General features: G+C 33.5%; 1 long non-coding RNA gene across 1 annotated transcript in view; it reads right to left on the reverse strand.

Moving 5' to 3' along the window:
* The window catches only part of LOC141480105 (uncharacterized), a 28,983-nt gene extending 11,000 nt beyond the window's left edge, over nucleotides 1-17,983 (reverse strand). Inside the window, exon 1 of the long non-coding RNA XR_012464164.1 lies at nucleotides 17,845-17,983. This is a non-coding gene — a long non-coding RNA (uncharacterized lncRNA). The remainder of the gene's footprint in view (nucleotides 1-17,844) is intronic.
* Nucleotides 17,984-18,331: the final 348 nt, after the last annotated feature.

Genomic DNA, 18,331 nt, shown 5'->3' on the forward strand with positions numbered 1-18,331 from the left:
TGAGGAAAAATGGCCACTTAAGAGTCAAGAGTCAACATCCGATTGAGGTATCATTATCTTCAAAACTACTCTGAATACGGACCTTCTTACAACTGAATATCCCAAGGTAATATAACCCGTAAATGAAAAATTACACCGTAAAATTTTATCAGAGTATAGAATTCCACTGTGAAATTATATAAGAGTGTAAAATTCTACTGTAAAATTTTGTCAAGAGTGTAATATCTCGATATAAATTTATATCGCAAATTTACCCTATAAAGTTTTATTTCAACACAAAAGTAGACTCAAAATGAAAAATTAAACTGAAAAATTCCACACTTGTCTTCGGGGTAGAATTACAAAATAATATTCCGCATGGAATGTAAGATCACACACAAAAGTAATTTCTCGCTAATATGGGCGGTAATTAAATTGCCACCGGTACCGGTGCAAAAATTTTTACCAGTGCAGATTATTGATAAGTTGGGTAATCTTAACCACCTTCACTCATTTGTGGATATATTTTCTGGAGTACTGAACATTCCAACCTTCTTCGACGTAAGTTCACTTTCGAGGCCACACAACATCTAGGGTATGTTACCTTCTTCATTTGAACATTCACTACAATAGAATGTCATTAATACTGAATGTATTCATTGTTTTCAGACCTGTTTCCTTCTTTTATTATCCTTGATTTGTTCTGCTTTATATATCAAGACGTAGAGTAGTGGAGTATAGTGCTAAACCTGGCTTACTCATTCCTTCCTGCTTAATAATAGGGATTTGGAATCTGTCATAAGGCTTCACTGGTTGAGGTATTTGCTTCTGCTTTAATTGACTGCACGAGTGATATTTAAACACCCCAACTCTTAGGATACTCTCATGAAGTGGATCAGGACTTGAAGGAGACACCGACGAAACAGATAAGCTTTTTTTTCAGAACTGTGCTTAATTTCTATCATTTTATTGCTCAGCATGGTCGCTTTCACTGATTGTGCATGAATTACTACACAAATTGTTTTGTTTTCTTTCTTTATAGTTGTACAGTTATCAAGTTGTGCTAGACCATTAGTTCAGTCACATCCTCATTTCCTGTAAAGACAAAAGCATAAAAATAACAACTTTAAAAGAACCTATAGTGGGTCAAAATTGAACAACTTACCTCTAGCGTTAACAGTGTACACTTTCAGTATATATACTAAGAGGTTAAGGAATTTAGCGCATGGAACTAATACATTTATGACGAATAATTGCCTCAAGAACATAATATTACCATACAATTTACAAGATTGCATTTTTGCATCTCATGCAATATTTACATGAAGATCGACCTTTGACCCCTGTTTACACCATAGCCCCTCTTTTTCTTTCTTTTCCTGTCACTCCTCTCACTCTTTTCCTTACTGAAATCAGGCTAGCCATCATTCATAATTGCGATTTCCCCAACTGTCAGCTTCGGTTCCACAACATTGTCACCCTGTCAATTGTCAACGACAAGCAATTAACATTTATTTGATTTTGTTGAGGATTATCGAACTTGATAGGTTGTTTAATATGGATAATATAGTTGGTATAACTATTCGAGTTTTATTGATTTATTTTCTTTTTTTTTGTTCAATAAAGAACCCCACCCGTCTCCACTGAGCAAGGGTATGTTCAGAAAGGATTAAATATTTTGCTGCTAACGGCCAACCAAGCATCGCAAAGCGTTGTATTCCTTGGTTCCGAAGGTCCGCAGTAGCATCTTGGAGACACAACCACTGATTAAAAATTCGTAAACTCCATTTTGCTTTGAAAGTGGTAATGAGTAAAGAATACGAACTGAATTGGCCAATTCTGTTCCTTTGCGAATATCTTTTTCTTGATGCAACATCAGTTTTTTGGGAGAGGTTAGTTTATTTAGGGAAAAAGCTATTTGGATTCCCACTTCTACAGCATTGAACAAAGCAAGTGCGGAACTTCCGGAAACGAAAAGAGAAATCTTACGGAACAACTACATCCATGTGAACCTTAAATATACAGGGCTATTCAAATTTGTTTCTGTACATGGGGATCGAAAACGATAAGAGATAGAGTTTTGGTTGAATTGTAGCAAAGTTGCGTATTTCAGAGACCTATTCAATGATGTGAAAAAATCGAATATAGCTCTTTTGGTTCTGAAGATATACAGGAGAACCAAAAAATCCCAAATTATTTTTTGCCTATATCTTCTCTATTCAAAGACATATTAAAAATCTGTCCACATTTTGCTATTAGCACTTGATGTGGGCTATCAGAATCTGTTCATGAATATTTGATATAGAGTGTCATCTGACTTGGGCCACCCCCATCTTTGAATTTTCAAATACGGACCTGCATTTTTTGTTGTAGTTATTGGATCGTAGACGTTCACACTATATTGAGAAATTAAATTTTATTTTATATTTCAGGATATTTCGGTAATATTCGATTATAATAGGGTGAATTATTCCATTTTGAATTACGGCCCTGGAAATTGGTTGACTGAGTTAAATAAAAACACAATAGCAACTTTCACGTCTCCCTATGTAGCGCAGAGTTTTTAGTGAGGTTTTTTTTCATTTCTAGGTACCTATTCATATTTCCATTGCTATGAGCGTTTTCTACAATGAACTTCAGATAAGAAAACCTTTTATGAATATCTAAAACCTATGTACATCAGAAATATATCATATGTGTTTTAATAAGCAGAAAAAAAAATGATGGCAATAATAACATCCGAAACGAACACTATACTTGTGATGAAAATTGAAATGAAGTAATTTATATACACAAAAAATGTTCGAATTAGAGTCCTTCCATTTCGAGACAAATAATGGGACAATAAGATGGGTTTTGGACTATTTCTATGGGGGAAGTTGAAAAATAGAATTTACGCTGGCAGAGAGATAGAAAATGTGAAAGACTCGAGACTCATAAATATTATGAAAAACAGATTTCAAAAATGTCCCGAAATGGGAGGACTTCAGATCGAACATTTATTGCGCCATTAATTTTTTTGTGTATATAAATTACTTCATTTCAATTTTCATTACAATTATAGTGTTCGTTTTCGTATGTTATGATTGCTATCGTTTCTTTTTCTGCTCATTAAAACACATATAATATATTTTTGCTGTAGACATGTTTCAGATAATCATAAAAGGTTTTTTTTTATTCGAAGTTCATTGTAGAAAATGCTCAGAGCAATGGAAAAAATATGAATAGGTACCTAAGAATGAAAAAAAATCTCGAAAAATTCTACGGTACATAGGTGAAAATTGCTATTGTGTTTTTATCCAACTCAATCAACCAATTTCCAGGGCCGTAATTTAAAAAGGGAATAATTCACACAATTATAATCAAATATTACCAAAACAACACGAAATATAAAATTGAGTTTAATTCATCAGTATGAAGTGAATGTTAACGATACTAAAACTGAAACAAAAAATACAGGTCCGTATTTAAAAATTCAAAGATGGGGTGGACCAAGTCAGATGACACCCTGTATAAAAGATTCATGAACATATTCTGAAAGCCCATATCAAGTGCCAATAGCAAAATGTAGACAGATTTTCAATGTGTGCGAATAAGGAAGATATAGGCAAAAAAATAATTTGGGATTTTTTGGTTTTTCCTGTATAACTCCAGAAACAAAAGAGCTATAGTCAATTTCTATACATCATTGAATAGGTGTCTGAAATACGCAACTTTGCCAGAATTTAACCGACATTCTATCTCTTATCGTTTACGAGATCCCCATGTACAGAACCGAAATTGAATAGCCCTGTATAAAAGTTACTTTTTTCATCCACTTTGTATTACAAACATTTGCTATAGATGGAATAGTGGTTCATAAACAAAAATACAATGGGCTGTTTGGAACAGGACTTTCTTTCATCACTGTTGATAGTTAACAGATCTTCGACAACATCCAAAACTAGATTTCTCTCGTCCTGGAAATCCAATATATGCTGCGAGTTATTTGAAACAAGTTTTGATGACTCGCTTAGTCTGACCGATATATTTTTCAATCTAGTCCATTTGGAATATCCCTGATTTTCCACTTTCTAACATCTAGTCCCTAGAGTTAGCAAACTAACATTTGTTGAAGTGAAAAGTCGAAAATTAAGAAAGATTCTTCCTCATTTACAATACTCCATGAGTACCCGTTGATTTCAACCATATCCCTGAGAACATTTTTCTCAATATCTTCCCTTTCTTAACTCGGGGGAACGTAACAAGCCCATGAACAGAAAAAGTTCAGATATGCCATTTTGTGATGTGAACAATGGTGAGAGCTATTAGGAATACGTACTGGTATACGCCCGATAAATATCAACTTCTAGACTTCGGTTATTTCTAATCACCGAGACAATTGAAAGTGGAAACTCTTCTTTGTTTTCAATCTCATATGTGAACTCATCATTTGGAGTGTTGTTGAGGGTTGAAACAAAGTCCTCTACTTTTGTTTTCTTCGTATAAATATCGCGAATACATCTTCTACATATCGGATCCACGTCCGTGGAAAGCACTCTAACTAGTGATAGGGAAAAGTGTTTGTTTTTGGATTCGTTATAGAACTAAAATAAATATCATTCATATGAACTCTACACAATGTGATATGTCTTGATGAAAAATGCCACATATATGGAACACTTCCATCCTCATTGGTGTACTCTGAAGTTTCGGGATAAGATACCTATTTCATAATCTCATCAGCATCGTTTTGGATAACATTGAAGGACAGATCATAACATTACAAATTTATGTCACTGCAAAAAATAGATTTGTAATTGTCACAATAAGAGTTTACTAATTTTTTGTAAAATGAAGTTGTGTTGAAAATTCAAATAGCTTGCTACCTCATATATACTAGTTATTGTATATTTTCACCTATGCGACTCTTCTCAGTTATTTAACGAATTCATTTGTTCATTACCAACATTTTTTTGTAATTCTGACCATATAATCCGATCAATCTAGACATTGGAAGATACATAAATTTACAACAAGCTGCAAACGCTTGTTATTGTTCAAAACAAAGTTGAAAATAATATTTCAAAATTCCGAATGATTGCGAGGCCTGGAAAAAAATTTATTCGAGGTCAAAGGTCAAAAATTTCGAAAAAAAATTGATAGTTCGTGATTTTCAGGAAAATGTTGAGTTTTATCATAAAGTTACCTCAGATGAAAATTGTAGATCATAAAATTCTCGACAAAGAATGTATCGATATTCTTTTTCAGAGCCACCGTTTCTGAGATACAACGAGTCAAAAATTTGTAAAAGTTGTAATCGTCATTATATGCACACGTTTCCACGCCACCTATGAGGTAGTGTACTTAGCGTGTTTTTTTAACGTGGTTTCCCCAGTAGGCTTATTCTGTCTGGGGTGATTCTGTCAAATTCAAAACTTGGGAATGGTTGGAAATTATAAAAGCGATTGAAATTAAAAAAAATGTGAAAATATATTCATCTGAGTCATAACCTTCAAATACTTCTTCTTGTTGTTCTTCTTCTTGGTCATCTTCTTCTTCTTGGTCTTCTTCTTCTTCTTCTTAATGTTCATTCTGGGTGTAGGTAAACTGCGTCAAGAGTGATTTATCGCATGTTTCCTCGTTGATATCAAATGAATCCTCCGTTATTGGTGATTCAGCATTAGAACATGACTGGCCTTGACAATGTATACATGCCAGAGAACATAACAGTCCAACTTTTTTACAACCACATTTAGCGATGCATCCCTTTTTACAGTTGCAAAAAATTGTGTTCAGCAGTTTTTCCGGCGCAGGTGGGAGTAAAGTCTGAATAGGTTCCAATGCATTGTCAACCAACTTCCAACCCCAGTCTTTTGGGTCTAGCTGATATCCAAGCCACACTTGAACTTGGTAACATACCCGGAGAAAAGATGTTGATGAGCAGCAACTGAGGTTGGAGCAAGACAAGCTAATTGCACCTGTTTCTTATTTTTAGTGTTTTTAACGAAACATGCCTATCGATACTTATCTAAGCAGGTGTTTTTTTTTGAAGCATTGTACATAGAAACAAAAAACTGAATCCCGTTGGTGATAATTTCTTGTTGAGTCGAATTACTTTTTTTGAAAACTTCAGCACATTGAACTAAATTTTGTTTTTCAAACATTTTAAAGACTGTGGAGTTCGAGCAGTAAGAAGTACGAGTAAGTCTCCATCTTCACCACTAACAATAGTTGTATTTGTCAAATTAAATTGCTTTATAGCTGTTTCAATTATCAGTACGTCGACATCGTTTTTAGCGTGTTTAACCAATGTATAGCGTACAAATTAAGAGACTGGATTTCATTCTAACTGATATTCTTATATTTATACTTATGTATACCAAAAGAAAAATATTTTTACTTGAATTACAACTTCAGAGATCTATATACATGGCATACTTATGCATATAATGACCATTTCAACATTTACAACTTTTTGACTCGAAGTATCTCAGAAACGGTGTCTCTAAGAAGAAAAAGTGTAGTTACTTTTTTTGTAGAAAATTTATGATCTACAATTTTTATCTGAAGTTATTTCATAATAATTAATCTTACTGTTTTCCTGAAAATCGCGAAAAACCAATTTTTGACCTTTGACCTCGAAAACATTTTTTTTCAGGCATCGCAATCATTCGGAATTTCAAAATCTTATTTTAAACTATGTTTTGAACAATTACACGCATTTGCTGCTTGTTGTAAATTCATGTACCTTCACTCTTATTTTTTAGTCTAATTTGACCGGACTAATATGGACTATGTATACCTATATAACATTTTCCAATCATTTGCTCACGATGGTGAAAAAGGACTGTACTTGAAATATATTAAAAATCGTATTTTTGATCTGCTCTGTGATATTGAGCCTAACTCACTATAAGGATTTTTCAACGAATCTCTTTTATTTAAAATATTCAATGTGGTTTGTGTGTAATTGATAAGCAGATGTGCTCATATATACATACCTAAATTAATTTAGATTAAGAGTTGATATTGTTACGTTTTTCCCCGTGGGTTGACTAATGATTGACTACACTGATCAATAATCAAACTTAAATTAATATCACTTCAAATACAACAAGCACTTTTACTAAAATGTCCATCGCCTTACTAGATCGCTTCGCGTACCGCACTGTAACTTTCACTTTACTATGTCGATATGCTCGTGGTTAGCGTTTATATATCGTAATCGAATGCGGTAGAAAATTCGCTGGAATTCCATGGAAGTTGGTAGCATTATTCTCGCTACATCTAGAGCGGCAGCGAAGATAGTACATTCGCGCGCTCTCAGCTACATCAGAATTGGTTCATGGCTATCAGTGGCGGCCGGCGGTGTTATTCAGGCATATTAATTACTGATATATTCTTCTTATTTACATTTTTTCAATTTATTATGTTCATTAAATTGTATTCCTTGACCTGAGCTATGCAAATCTATGGATTGTGAGCTTCAACGAAGTCTATCTATCTATTTTTTTACAGCGTTGTAAAATAAACTACCATCCTCTATCTCTCTATAATTTCATTTAGAATAACCCACGATTTGAGCAATTTATTTTTGACAAAATAAAATGAAAATGTATTTGTTTATAACAAACTGTATATTGAATGGACATATGAAATTATTTGTCGGAATGCGAAGGAGTAGTTGAAATATAGGATTGAATAAATGTTTTCTCGCTGATAATATCTACTGGCAAAAATAAATAGTTAATTGAAGAATACGTTTTTATTTTTTATACAATTTTTTGGGAAACCAGTTTTCCAAATCATCATTCGCATTGATATTTGGGATTTTGGAACTAAATTTTTATTCAACTACTAAACAGTGAATTTGTTTATAACACTTTTTTAAAAAATCAGATTAGGAAATCGAAAACAATAATAAACTTTACATCAACGTCACAACAAAACGATCAAAATATTTGAGTAAAACATGTATTTGATGCTTCATTTCATTTCAAAACATATTTGATTGATCATAACCATCGGTACATCTGAAATTGAAATCTTAAAATCTTTCCTTCGTCAATCTTTTCTAATGTACTCAAAGGAGAGTCGAAAAAACATGCAAGCATTGAAATAACGAAGTCTGTTACAAAAGCACCAACAGATAAACTTATTTTTTTAAATTTTTCTGAATTTTTTTTCAATGTTCCAAATATTAGCAATTATTTTTGACGTATTTGCAAAAATTCAACACTTTTTCAAACTGAACTGTAAGTCATTCTAATATGAAAATTAGTTGTGAAGACGAACTCACAAATTGCGAAAAAGTATTGATGGACTAGACTAATAACCGTGGAAATGCTTTCGGAATGAGCCAGGTGCGAGATTTTTCGTTTTCGGGCGTATTCGTTTAAAAACGAAAACACCCGTACTGCAGAGAGTAACAAACAGAATGATGAATGTATAAACTGGTTGAGCCGTGTATCTTGAGGGTTGTAAATTATCAGGAGAGGGGTGAATTACGAGACGGCCGCAGGAAGACGATACTGCTGCGATGGGGTAATATAAAGTTGAACTGGAAAAAGCGGCGAGGATTCACAAATTCTATCAAGGGCTTTGTTGGTCACGTGACTCTTGTTTTAATGAAATTAAACTGCGTTTGTTCCGGTTGCTCGAAAAGATATAACGAGGCTATTTATTTACTACTATCGACACAAAGCAATACGGAAACTCATTTGGCTTTTTTGGTCTCAAAAAGTGCTATGACCTCTTTTATCGATTGAATAGTTTTTCATGAAACTGATTATTGATGGCTATTATAGATTTGTAACGAAACGACGAAATTTGATGTGAAACTAATTATATTTGTTAAAAAATATCGATGTTCTGGAAATAGACAAGGAACATATGAATAGATCAGTCAGGAAAGTGAATAAAACTATGGAGACATGAGAATATTTGTAGTTGGGTTCAGCTCAGAATGGACACCAGAGAGCACTACGAGAAGTTTTTTACCAAAGAAAGCCAGCTGTTGGTACCAATAAGTTGGAGATATTACAGAATCATTTGTGATCATTATAAAAACACTGACATTATTTGATTCTTCTCAAACGGCACAGACAGTGCTTTAACGAGTTCGCAATGGTTAACAAAATTTAATATTCCTTATTTTTGTCTCAACGCTCTCAATACTCCACTTCTAGTACTTTTATTCATGTGATTGCGCGTGTTGCGTTTTCTTTAAACTGCTCAGTGAGAATCTCACAATCAAGTGTTTTCAATACGATATTCCTCAGGAAGTGATGTACCCAGATCGAACTATGACATCAACCTCTTTTTCAGAGGTGGAAAATTGGAAACTTCTCAAGTACGCCTGAGAAAAAAATGTTTCACTGTATACCTACATACAACTTCAAAAAGTCTTTTCAGATTCGTTATACAGCGTGTAAAAGCCAAATGGGATAAATTCATTATTTCAGTTACTGTACATATTTGAAAAAAATCCCGAAAAACGTCTAATGTAAATTATTGTGAATATGCCACCCTTACAACATATTAAATACAGATGCGAAAGCTTTGACGCCGCCTTTGATGTTCGATGGCTCAAAATTCGTAACCTTGAATATGATGTGTATACCACCTCGATATACACGGAGAAAAAGGTTTGGTTGATTTCAACTATTTCCTCTCAATGTACACTGAAAAAACATGCTTTCGTTGTTCACAGAAAAAGTGATGCTATTTTTGTGGTATATTATAATGAAATAAAGAAATTTGCATATTGACAAATTTGATTAAAGAGATAAGTAGATATCATCAATTAAGTTCAATAGTGAAATTTCATGAAAATTAGGAATATTTTTAATCATTTTGTATATTTTATTATTAGTCAGTGGGCTATGGTTGAAGACTGGCAGTAAACAAATCTAAAGAAATGAACTTCAAACGTTCAAGCCAGTCTCGAATATACCTACACAGTGAGTTGAATGGGCTGACGCCTATCAGAAAACAATTTCTCTCCTGGCTAATACCACGAAGGACGTTGGATTATATCCAACAGGCGTCAGTGCAGGAATCTTCATAGTTGGTTAGTACCTCGTCCACTAGATTGAGTGACATTTTGTTGTTCGCTCCAACTTAGGAAGAGGAATGAAATACTCTGAAAGAATTTCGATTTTCAATTATGACATATCATTGACTTTAGGTCGATGTTGTCCACTATCTTGCACTGATGAGTGGCTAATGAGCCTGAAACCGGTCTGCAAGTGTGCCCGTTCCAAAATTGAAGGTCGACTCTTTCAATTGTATTGCCAATTGCATATGCAGTAAATTTTCTGTGAAAATTCCTGCACTGACGCCTGTCGGATATAATCCAACGCCCTTCGTAGAATTAGCCAGGAGAGTAGTTGTTTTCTGATAGTCGTCAGTCCATTTAACCTACTGTGCAGGTATATTCAAGACTGGCTTGAACGTTTTAAGTTCGTTAGATTTTGTATATTACAAAAATTACACTTCTTATTGGTTGAGATAAATTTCATAGATGAACGAATAATACAAATAGCAAGCAGGCTACCTTGTCACCCAATAACTGGTGAATGAAGACTCATTTGAAAAATTAAACAATCCGACTTGTTTATTCATTACATTCAATTAATTCAAATAACAGAGCATAGGTACTCAGTTATCAATAACAACATAAAATCGATTTCAATAGACACATTTCAATGAATTCTGTGATAGATAAATGTTTATTTGACTACATTACATATATTTTTAGCAAGTAAAAAATAACACGGATGAAAAATAAAGTTTAAAAATAAATTTAACCAAAATAAAAAAAATCAATTGATTACAATTGCCAGACATATCATAGAAATATACAGAGAGGATAATTTTGATGAAGGTTTGTAAAGTATATCAGTACCACAAAACATCTTTCATCAAAGAACTGACGACATTTACATCATGAGTGGGTACTTTTGTGCAATATAATATATACAGTAATGTTTGAAAATAGGACATGTTTATTACTTGGCATTGGTATTAGTGACCTCAACAATAGCTATATTATGAATAAGCATTGATTTTGTGCATAATGCATTTGATAATACAGAATATTCCAGAGGACACTAATAAATACCATTCGACGAAGACCATCGAGAAGGCTAAACACTTCTTCGTCAGGTTTGGAAGGAAAATAATTACAAACTGAGTAGATGTCCTTCTGAGAACACGATATGTATCCTATTAGACCCCGCAAAAACATTTTTCAATTTATTTGGGTGATTATTGTCAGAAGATTGAATAAATCAAATAATTTATCAAATTTTTCAATTTCGTCTATTGTTGCCATGGCACCTGCAGGTAGAGCCTCCAAACTCACATAAGTATTCATTGCACTAGCTACTGTGTTGCTAAGAACTTGGGTAGCAAATTTGACTTTAATTTTTTCAAAATTTGTAGGACAAATAAGTGAAGATGTGAGTTTAGCTGCACATCTATTGATTTGTTCTTTAACTTGCTGAAAAAACATGTCTATGAAGGACCATGATGTTTTCTTTTCTTCAAAACAAACAACGTTTTGCATCAAATTATTTCTTGTGGTTCTGATCAAATGACATGTATCAAATAAATATATAATATTCCTGTCATCAACTTGAAACTTACAATTACTAGGTGTGACACCAAGAATATTAGATAACTGAATAAAACCAGCTGTAAACAATTTTGATATACACTCATCAATCACACAATGTAGTTTCACAACAGAAAACTATGTATTCACAAAAATATATGCTATTTTCTGCTTCCAATTATTATATAGTCCTCTCACCATAATAACACAAGCATTTTGAGCAAGTAACAATATCATGTAGCCCAACAATCTCATCGCGACCAGTATGGCCTGTCTTGATTTAACATGGTTCGTGATTTGATCTCTAGACATTAGAAAACTGCTTCACTTTGAAAACCTGGTTTAAATGAGAGCTTTTGAGTTAATTGCTCCAAACAACATTTTGTTGGAAGACGAAACAATTTACTCATGAAATGATATGCTCGAGGCCCCAAAAAATGAAGTGTTAATGCAAATTGTTTTGTATTCGGTAGAATACCTTCTTGCTGACGGATTTTATTGCTTTACTTTTGCTTGTATTTTGACAATTCCTGATGAAAGTTTACTCAAAAACTTGTCCTACATCTCATTGAAGTCCTCTAGAGTCGGATCTCTTTCATGACTGGATGATTTAATGCATTTTTTCCTTGTCATAGCTCTTAGTTTCTCACGCAACTTCATCTTTCGTGGAGTTCCACAGCTCAAAAATGCTTGTGTTTGAGTACCAGTTGTTGAAGAGACGTTACAATTCGAAGAAGGTGAAGAACTCTGACCTGGGACTGGAAAAAAATTGTAATGTAATTCATTCATATAGTGATATATAATTTGATAAAACTCTTGATTTACCCTAATTTCTTTTTGAACTGGTACATACATCATGTGTGTAAAGAAATACATGAGTTTTGAGAAAATCAAAATAACCCTACATAGAATAATAATTGATATTGTTTTCTTTTCTCATATTTCATAAAAACATACCTGACATATCTGTAGCAGGTGGATGGGAAGTTATGGTTTCTGCGTGCATGACGATGTTACTAGTAATGTCCAAAAATAACAAATTATCATTTAGAAATGCAGAAGATATTACAATCAGTATGTAAACTTGGAACACAACGTAGGTATCCATATCCGTCAAAAAAATATGTACTAAGAACATACAAAATGGTACTCACCATCCAAGACAGCACTTTTCTTAGGAGGTCTTTCGCAATTATCATCATTGATAACTTCCAAGTAGTGCTTAGTGGCACTGTGAGGAAATATGGATGGAACTGTTGTTGCTTACGAATTCTAGATTGAGAAATGACTTCTTTGGCAAAATGTTTTTCACATACCGTATAGTTTCTATGCAAGGCATGGATACCTAATAAATCTTTTATTAGATAACCGTAGCCAACAAGCAGCCCTAAAAAACATTAACAATGTATCAATTTATCTGCATGGGACATTTCCAAATGATTATAAATACAATGTTCAAAATACTGCGTTGAGATAATGCTGAGAAATGAAAATTATTAACATTTAACCTACCTTGTAGAATTCTCCTGAATTCTGAACAACCTTGTATTTTCCCTAGTTTTTGTTAAACAACCACGAACAACATAAACTGTCCCTCTTGTAACTGCACATGCGTTAAAAACTAGGTTCTGGTGGGAGGCGTAGCTTTCGCATCTGTATTTAATCTGTGCCCTTACCTTCAACCACCTTCGAATGATAGGAACAATCCACAATATTTCAAATAGGAAGTATAGGTTTGTGACATTTGTTTTAAAATGTCTCTCCATTCTCTATTCAAAATTATTATCGCTTTAAGTTTATTGCAACAATTGAGATAAATCATTAATTAAAATCATATAGTTAACGAAATTCGATAAAATAAACCTAAAAACTAAGATGTAATGCAAAACGTAATGAAATGTAAAATATGAAAGAGAACTATGAATGATAACGAAATAGATGTTCAAAATGTTCACCGCGAACGTTGTGGTAACATTCTAATCTCAAATAAAACTGTCTTCTTACATTATTTAACGTATCAGACGTGACCGACCTAATCGCAAACGTTATTCGTTCTTTTAAGTCATTCAAATCTGAAGGTTAAGCTTTGTACAGATTGCTCTTCACATATTCCCATAAAAATGATGAAAGATCATCCAGTGAGAATTTTCCATTGATAAGTAGCGGCAATTTTGCCGATTAGTATGGCCGTTGAGGGACAAAGTACACTCCTCAAAAAATACAATGCCTTCCAATTGAATGATATTGTTATCCAACATGTCCATTATTTGCTCACAAAAATAAGTTCTTATATCAAAATTGTCTTCCATGAGCTCCTGAGTAGGTATCATTTTATAGGGATGCAATTTATTCTCTTTTAATATGTTTACTGTCGATGTATGGCTAACATTGAATGTATTGGGTTTTTCTCAAACTCAAGGGTAACATCTAAAATGACTTCATCACTCATTGCATTGGCAGCTGCTTTTTTCATTTGCCCTACATAACCTTGCTCGCGGAACTGCTTTTCTATTTTGCTTATTTTTTCTTGAGATATGGGCGGTAAATTAGGAAATTTCTCTTGAAATAGTCGAGCTACTTCCTGTTGTGTTGGAGTTTTATCTCCGTAACCAATCATTTATGAAACTGTTATTTCATGCAGTTCAGTTAATGTAACCATTTATCAGACTTTGAGTTAACAAACTTCAAACTCAAATTAAATTAATGACAACTAATATTGTGATATACAAAACAAGTTGACGAAGCGTTTTGAACTAACGTTGCCACGGAAATTATTTACAGTTTTTTAAAGAATACCATCTAAGAAGAACATTGCTATGGTTTTTGCTTACTTTCTTATTGAATATTACTGGAGTTTTTTCACAATACCAAACCGTTATTTTAACACGTGTTTTGATCAACAAATGATCATCTTCAAGAGGAAGAGTTTGATCTTCCTCTTGAAGAGGATCATCATCTTGAAGAGGAATATTACTGGAGTTTCTTTCCCAACACCAAACCGTTATTTTTGAAACCTCGACACGTATTTCAATCACCAAGTGATCATCTTCCAAGAGTAGTGTAGTGTATATCATCTACAATACCCCTCGAGAATAACATAATAAGGAAGAAGAAGTTTAGGTTAAGAATGAACGAAATCTCGACTTTCAGAAAGGACAGAAACCAAGATAAATACATCTCAGTTCCATACCACCAATATACGAGGAACTTTGTAAAGATTTTCAAGGAACTAGGTATGAAGGTGGATTTTAAAACAAGTCATACACTACAGAGCCTTTTGGGAAGTTCAAAAGACAAAGTCAAGAATTTGGAAAAGTCTGGAATTTACGAAATTGAATGTAAGGACTGCGATGCAAAATATTATGGACAAACAAAAAGATCTATTAAAGTAAGATATAAGGAACACATAGCACACTTAAAATATGGAAGACCTGAAAAATCAGCAGTCGCCCATCATATTTTGCAACAAAACCATTCCATAGACTTCAGTTCAGATTAGTTAGACAAGTTAACAACAGACAACTAGATGCCTATGAGAGTGTAGAAATGAGTAAGCACAATAATATTATGAATAACGATGACGGACCTATACCAAAGAGCAAACTATATAGCTTGTTAAAATGAAATAATGTTGTTGGGTTCACTGATTACTACATAAGGACACATTGCAAAAATAAATTTGGATAGGCAATATTGTGAAAATTTTTAAATAGCTGAAAATTTTTATATAAACATATATTGCCTTATATTTGCCTTATCTATAATGAGGCAAATTGTGAAACTGTAAAATTAATTTAGGTTGGTATACTTGTATGGGTGGTACGCCTGAATGGTTTACCTGTATGGGATTCCTATATAGCATAAATAGGGTTGGTTCGCATTAGTTTCTAGTTTCAATCTTCCTCTTTGAGATGATCACTTGGTGATCGAAACACGTGGCGAGGTGTTAAAAATAACGATTTGGTGTTGGGAAAAAAACTCCAGTAATATTCATTACTACACCAAAGGTTCCAAACAGTGCAAAGTATCTTGAAGAGGATCATCTTCAAGAGGTAGAGTTTGATCTTCCTGTTGAAGATGATCACTTTGTGATCTAAACACGTGTCGAAATGTTGAAATAACGGATTGGTGTTGAAAAAAAAAAGCTCCAGTAATATTAATTGCTACATCAAAGGTTCTATAGGGGTTTGTGATCTGTCACCAATACCCAACAAACACTCGAACCGAGTGGTCGAACACTCGAGAACCGAGTGGTCGAACACTCGAGAACCGAGTAGCCGAACACTCGAGAACCGAGTGGGTAGTACTGAATACAAGGACAGGATTTTCGGTTGACAGCACTTGAGAAGAAATAGAGAGAGGATTTTTTTTTGATGTGAGACGTCTAGCTGTTAACATCGCATTCCGATGAAAAGTGAGAGCTGTTCACTTCAAGATTATTTCTTTGTTGTACTTCCATTTTATAGTTGAATATGCCTAAATAATAATTCACCTATCACTAGTCCCGACGGTTCCAAACAGTGCATCACGAATACTTTCTTATTATCAATACCTCAACATGAAATAAGTTTTGAGAATATTGCAATAAATTTTGAGTGTGTTTTATCAAATTTCGGTGGTTGTGCCTAACATTCGACGGGGGTTGAAGGTAGGGGTAGCATTTTTCCACTGGAGTATGTCAAATTATAATTCAAATTTGACTTTGGCTTTTACACAACGTATACTAATACAACATCAAATGTTTGGAATAAATACTGCATGTTGATCTAGCTTCCAAATCCCGAGTCATACTTGGAGTGCAAATTCGTATGCAACTAAATTTCAATTGAATGAAACATGATCAGTCTGACTGTGATGTTTCAATTATAAGGGTTGCCGTTTGCAAATTTAAATACGTGGGTATGCTGAATGTAACACAAATGTGTATATGATGGTTTATCAATATTTGGTGGATCTGACGAAACATTCACGAAACTTGTTCCGTTCCGGATATTGGACATAAATCTATGAATTCTGCATTTGAAATTTCGACGGATATAACTTCTGTGCCAAACATACTGAATGTAATGAGGATATATCGGTTTGGCGTTGAGGGGAAAGGAATAAGAAAAACGAAATGAATATATTTGCAAAATCACAAAGTCAACTGACGTTTCATGGGATATGGATATCAGAATTTGATACTACCATTCATTATACACCTGAAATTCCTAAACAGTACATTTTCCATTCGAAGAAAACTGAATAATCCAATGAGATAATTCAAGAAGTTGAGACAGATTTTCTGACCTAATTTGCTCTTCTGTATTACAACACACATGAACACCTGTTTGGGCATTCCGAACGCAAAACGCAAAGTGTACGGAATGATCAAATTGAAATGATCTAATGTAAAGGATGTGGAAAAATGGTGAGCAACTTACATTTTATTGATAATATCTAATGCTGACGTATTAAAAAAATAATTTATTGTGAGATTTTCCCTGAAGAGTTTTACAAAAACGAAACACGTGTTTTGCCATAATGACTTCTTCGGGCGTGACTTTACTAACTATATTCTACATTTGTAGTAGTTTTGTGAATAAAAAGACCGATTCCACATCCGCAAACCAGCTTCTAGCAGAAGGATATGAGTTTAATAATGAATAAGACGTATTACACTTAGAAGAGGAAAGTTCTAAACTCATTCTTCTAGAATATTTAGAAATCATTACACCCAAGAAGTCGTGTAATTTATTGAATGATCAATTAGAATTGAAAAAATCCCCGTTACTGAATATTTTGTCAATTTTGGAAATTGGGACATAAGCTTAGATAATGTTATTCATTACAACTCAGGTAAAACTCAGATACTCGAAATGTAGGTACTTCAAATTGTAAAATTAGGTATATTAGCCATTGAAAATGTAGGATATAGCTAGTGAAGACACGCCCAAAGAAACCATTGTATGGCGAAACACGTGTGAAAATCTCACAATAAAGTGTTTTTTGAATACTTCAGTTAGAGGTTTTCATCAAGTATCGGCCAATTCCATCATAAATATGTATATAAAAAGCGAAGGGTAGTCTTGACTGACAAGTTAAGGAGAAATGCGGTATATTGTTGGGGATGCAGTCAAAAAGTACTGGGCTGTTGTTTAAAGAATACTCTTTGTTATATGGTCGAGCTTTCGAGAATGTTCATTCCCTTTACCAAGACATCTACCAGAAATTGAAAACATTGCAGCAACATTGTAAAACAAATAGATAAAAAATGTACTTACTATTTTGAGGTTATAGAAAAAAGTCAGACGTTGCAATGAGAAAAACAAAGTCAATACTTTTCATCATGTAGAAAAATGTCACACATCAAATTTTTATGTTTCAGAGAAAAAATACAAAACTTATTTCATTTTAACATTTGAAAGATTTGAAATTTTAAATTTATTTCAGTGGCCATACATGTCACTTACTGGTGGCGTGGTAGCAACCATAAAGAAAGAGAATACAGGAAATATTTGATTCGAAGTCAATGTCAATTAATAATTTACATTATGATATTTGAAGTTTGAAAATTGACGTAAAAAATAAAAACAGGATTACCAAAGGGCACAACAACAGCATGGTTGACACTAGCAAATTCAAAAGTATCTGAATATGGGTACAGTGCTGCCAAATATTCACAATTGAAGTGAATGACAGACTCAGCACTGCGTTCAAACCCACACACTATATGTGGCTTGGGGAACCTGGGGGAATGACTTCTAATTT

Source organism: Leptinotarsa decemlineata, unplaced genomic scaffold (genome assembly GCF_025532065.1).
Source record: "Leptinotarsa decemlineata unplaced genomic scaffold, Ldec_3_MD MMD2_P_RNA_scaffold_6, whole genome shotgun sequence".
NCBI lineage: Eukaryota > Metazoa > Arthropoda > Insecta > Coleoptera > Chrysomelidae > Leptinotarsa > Leptinotarsa decemlineata.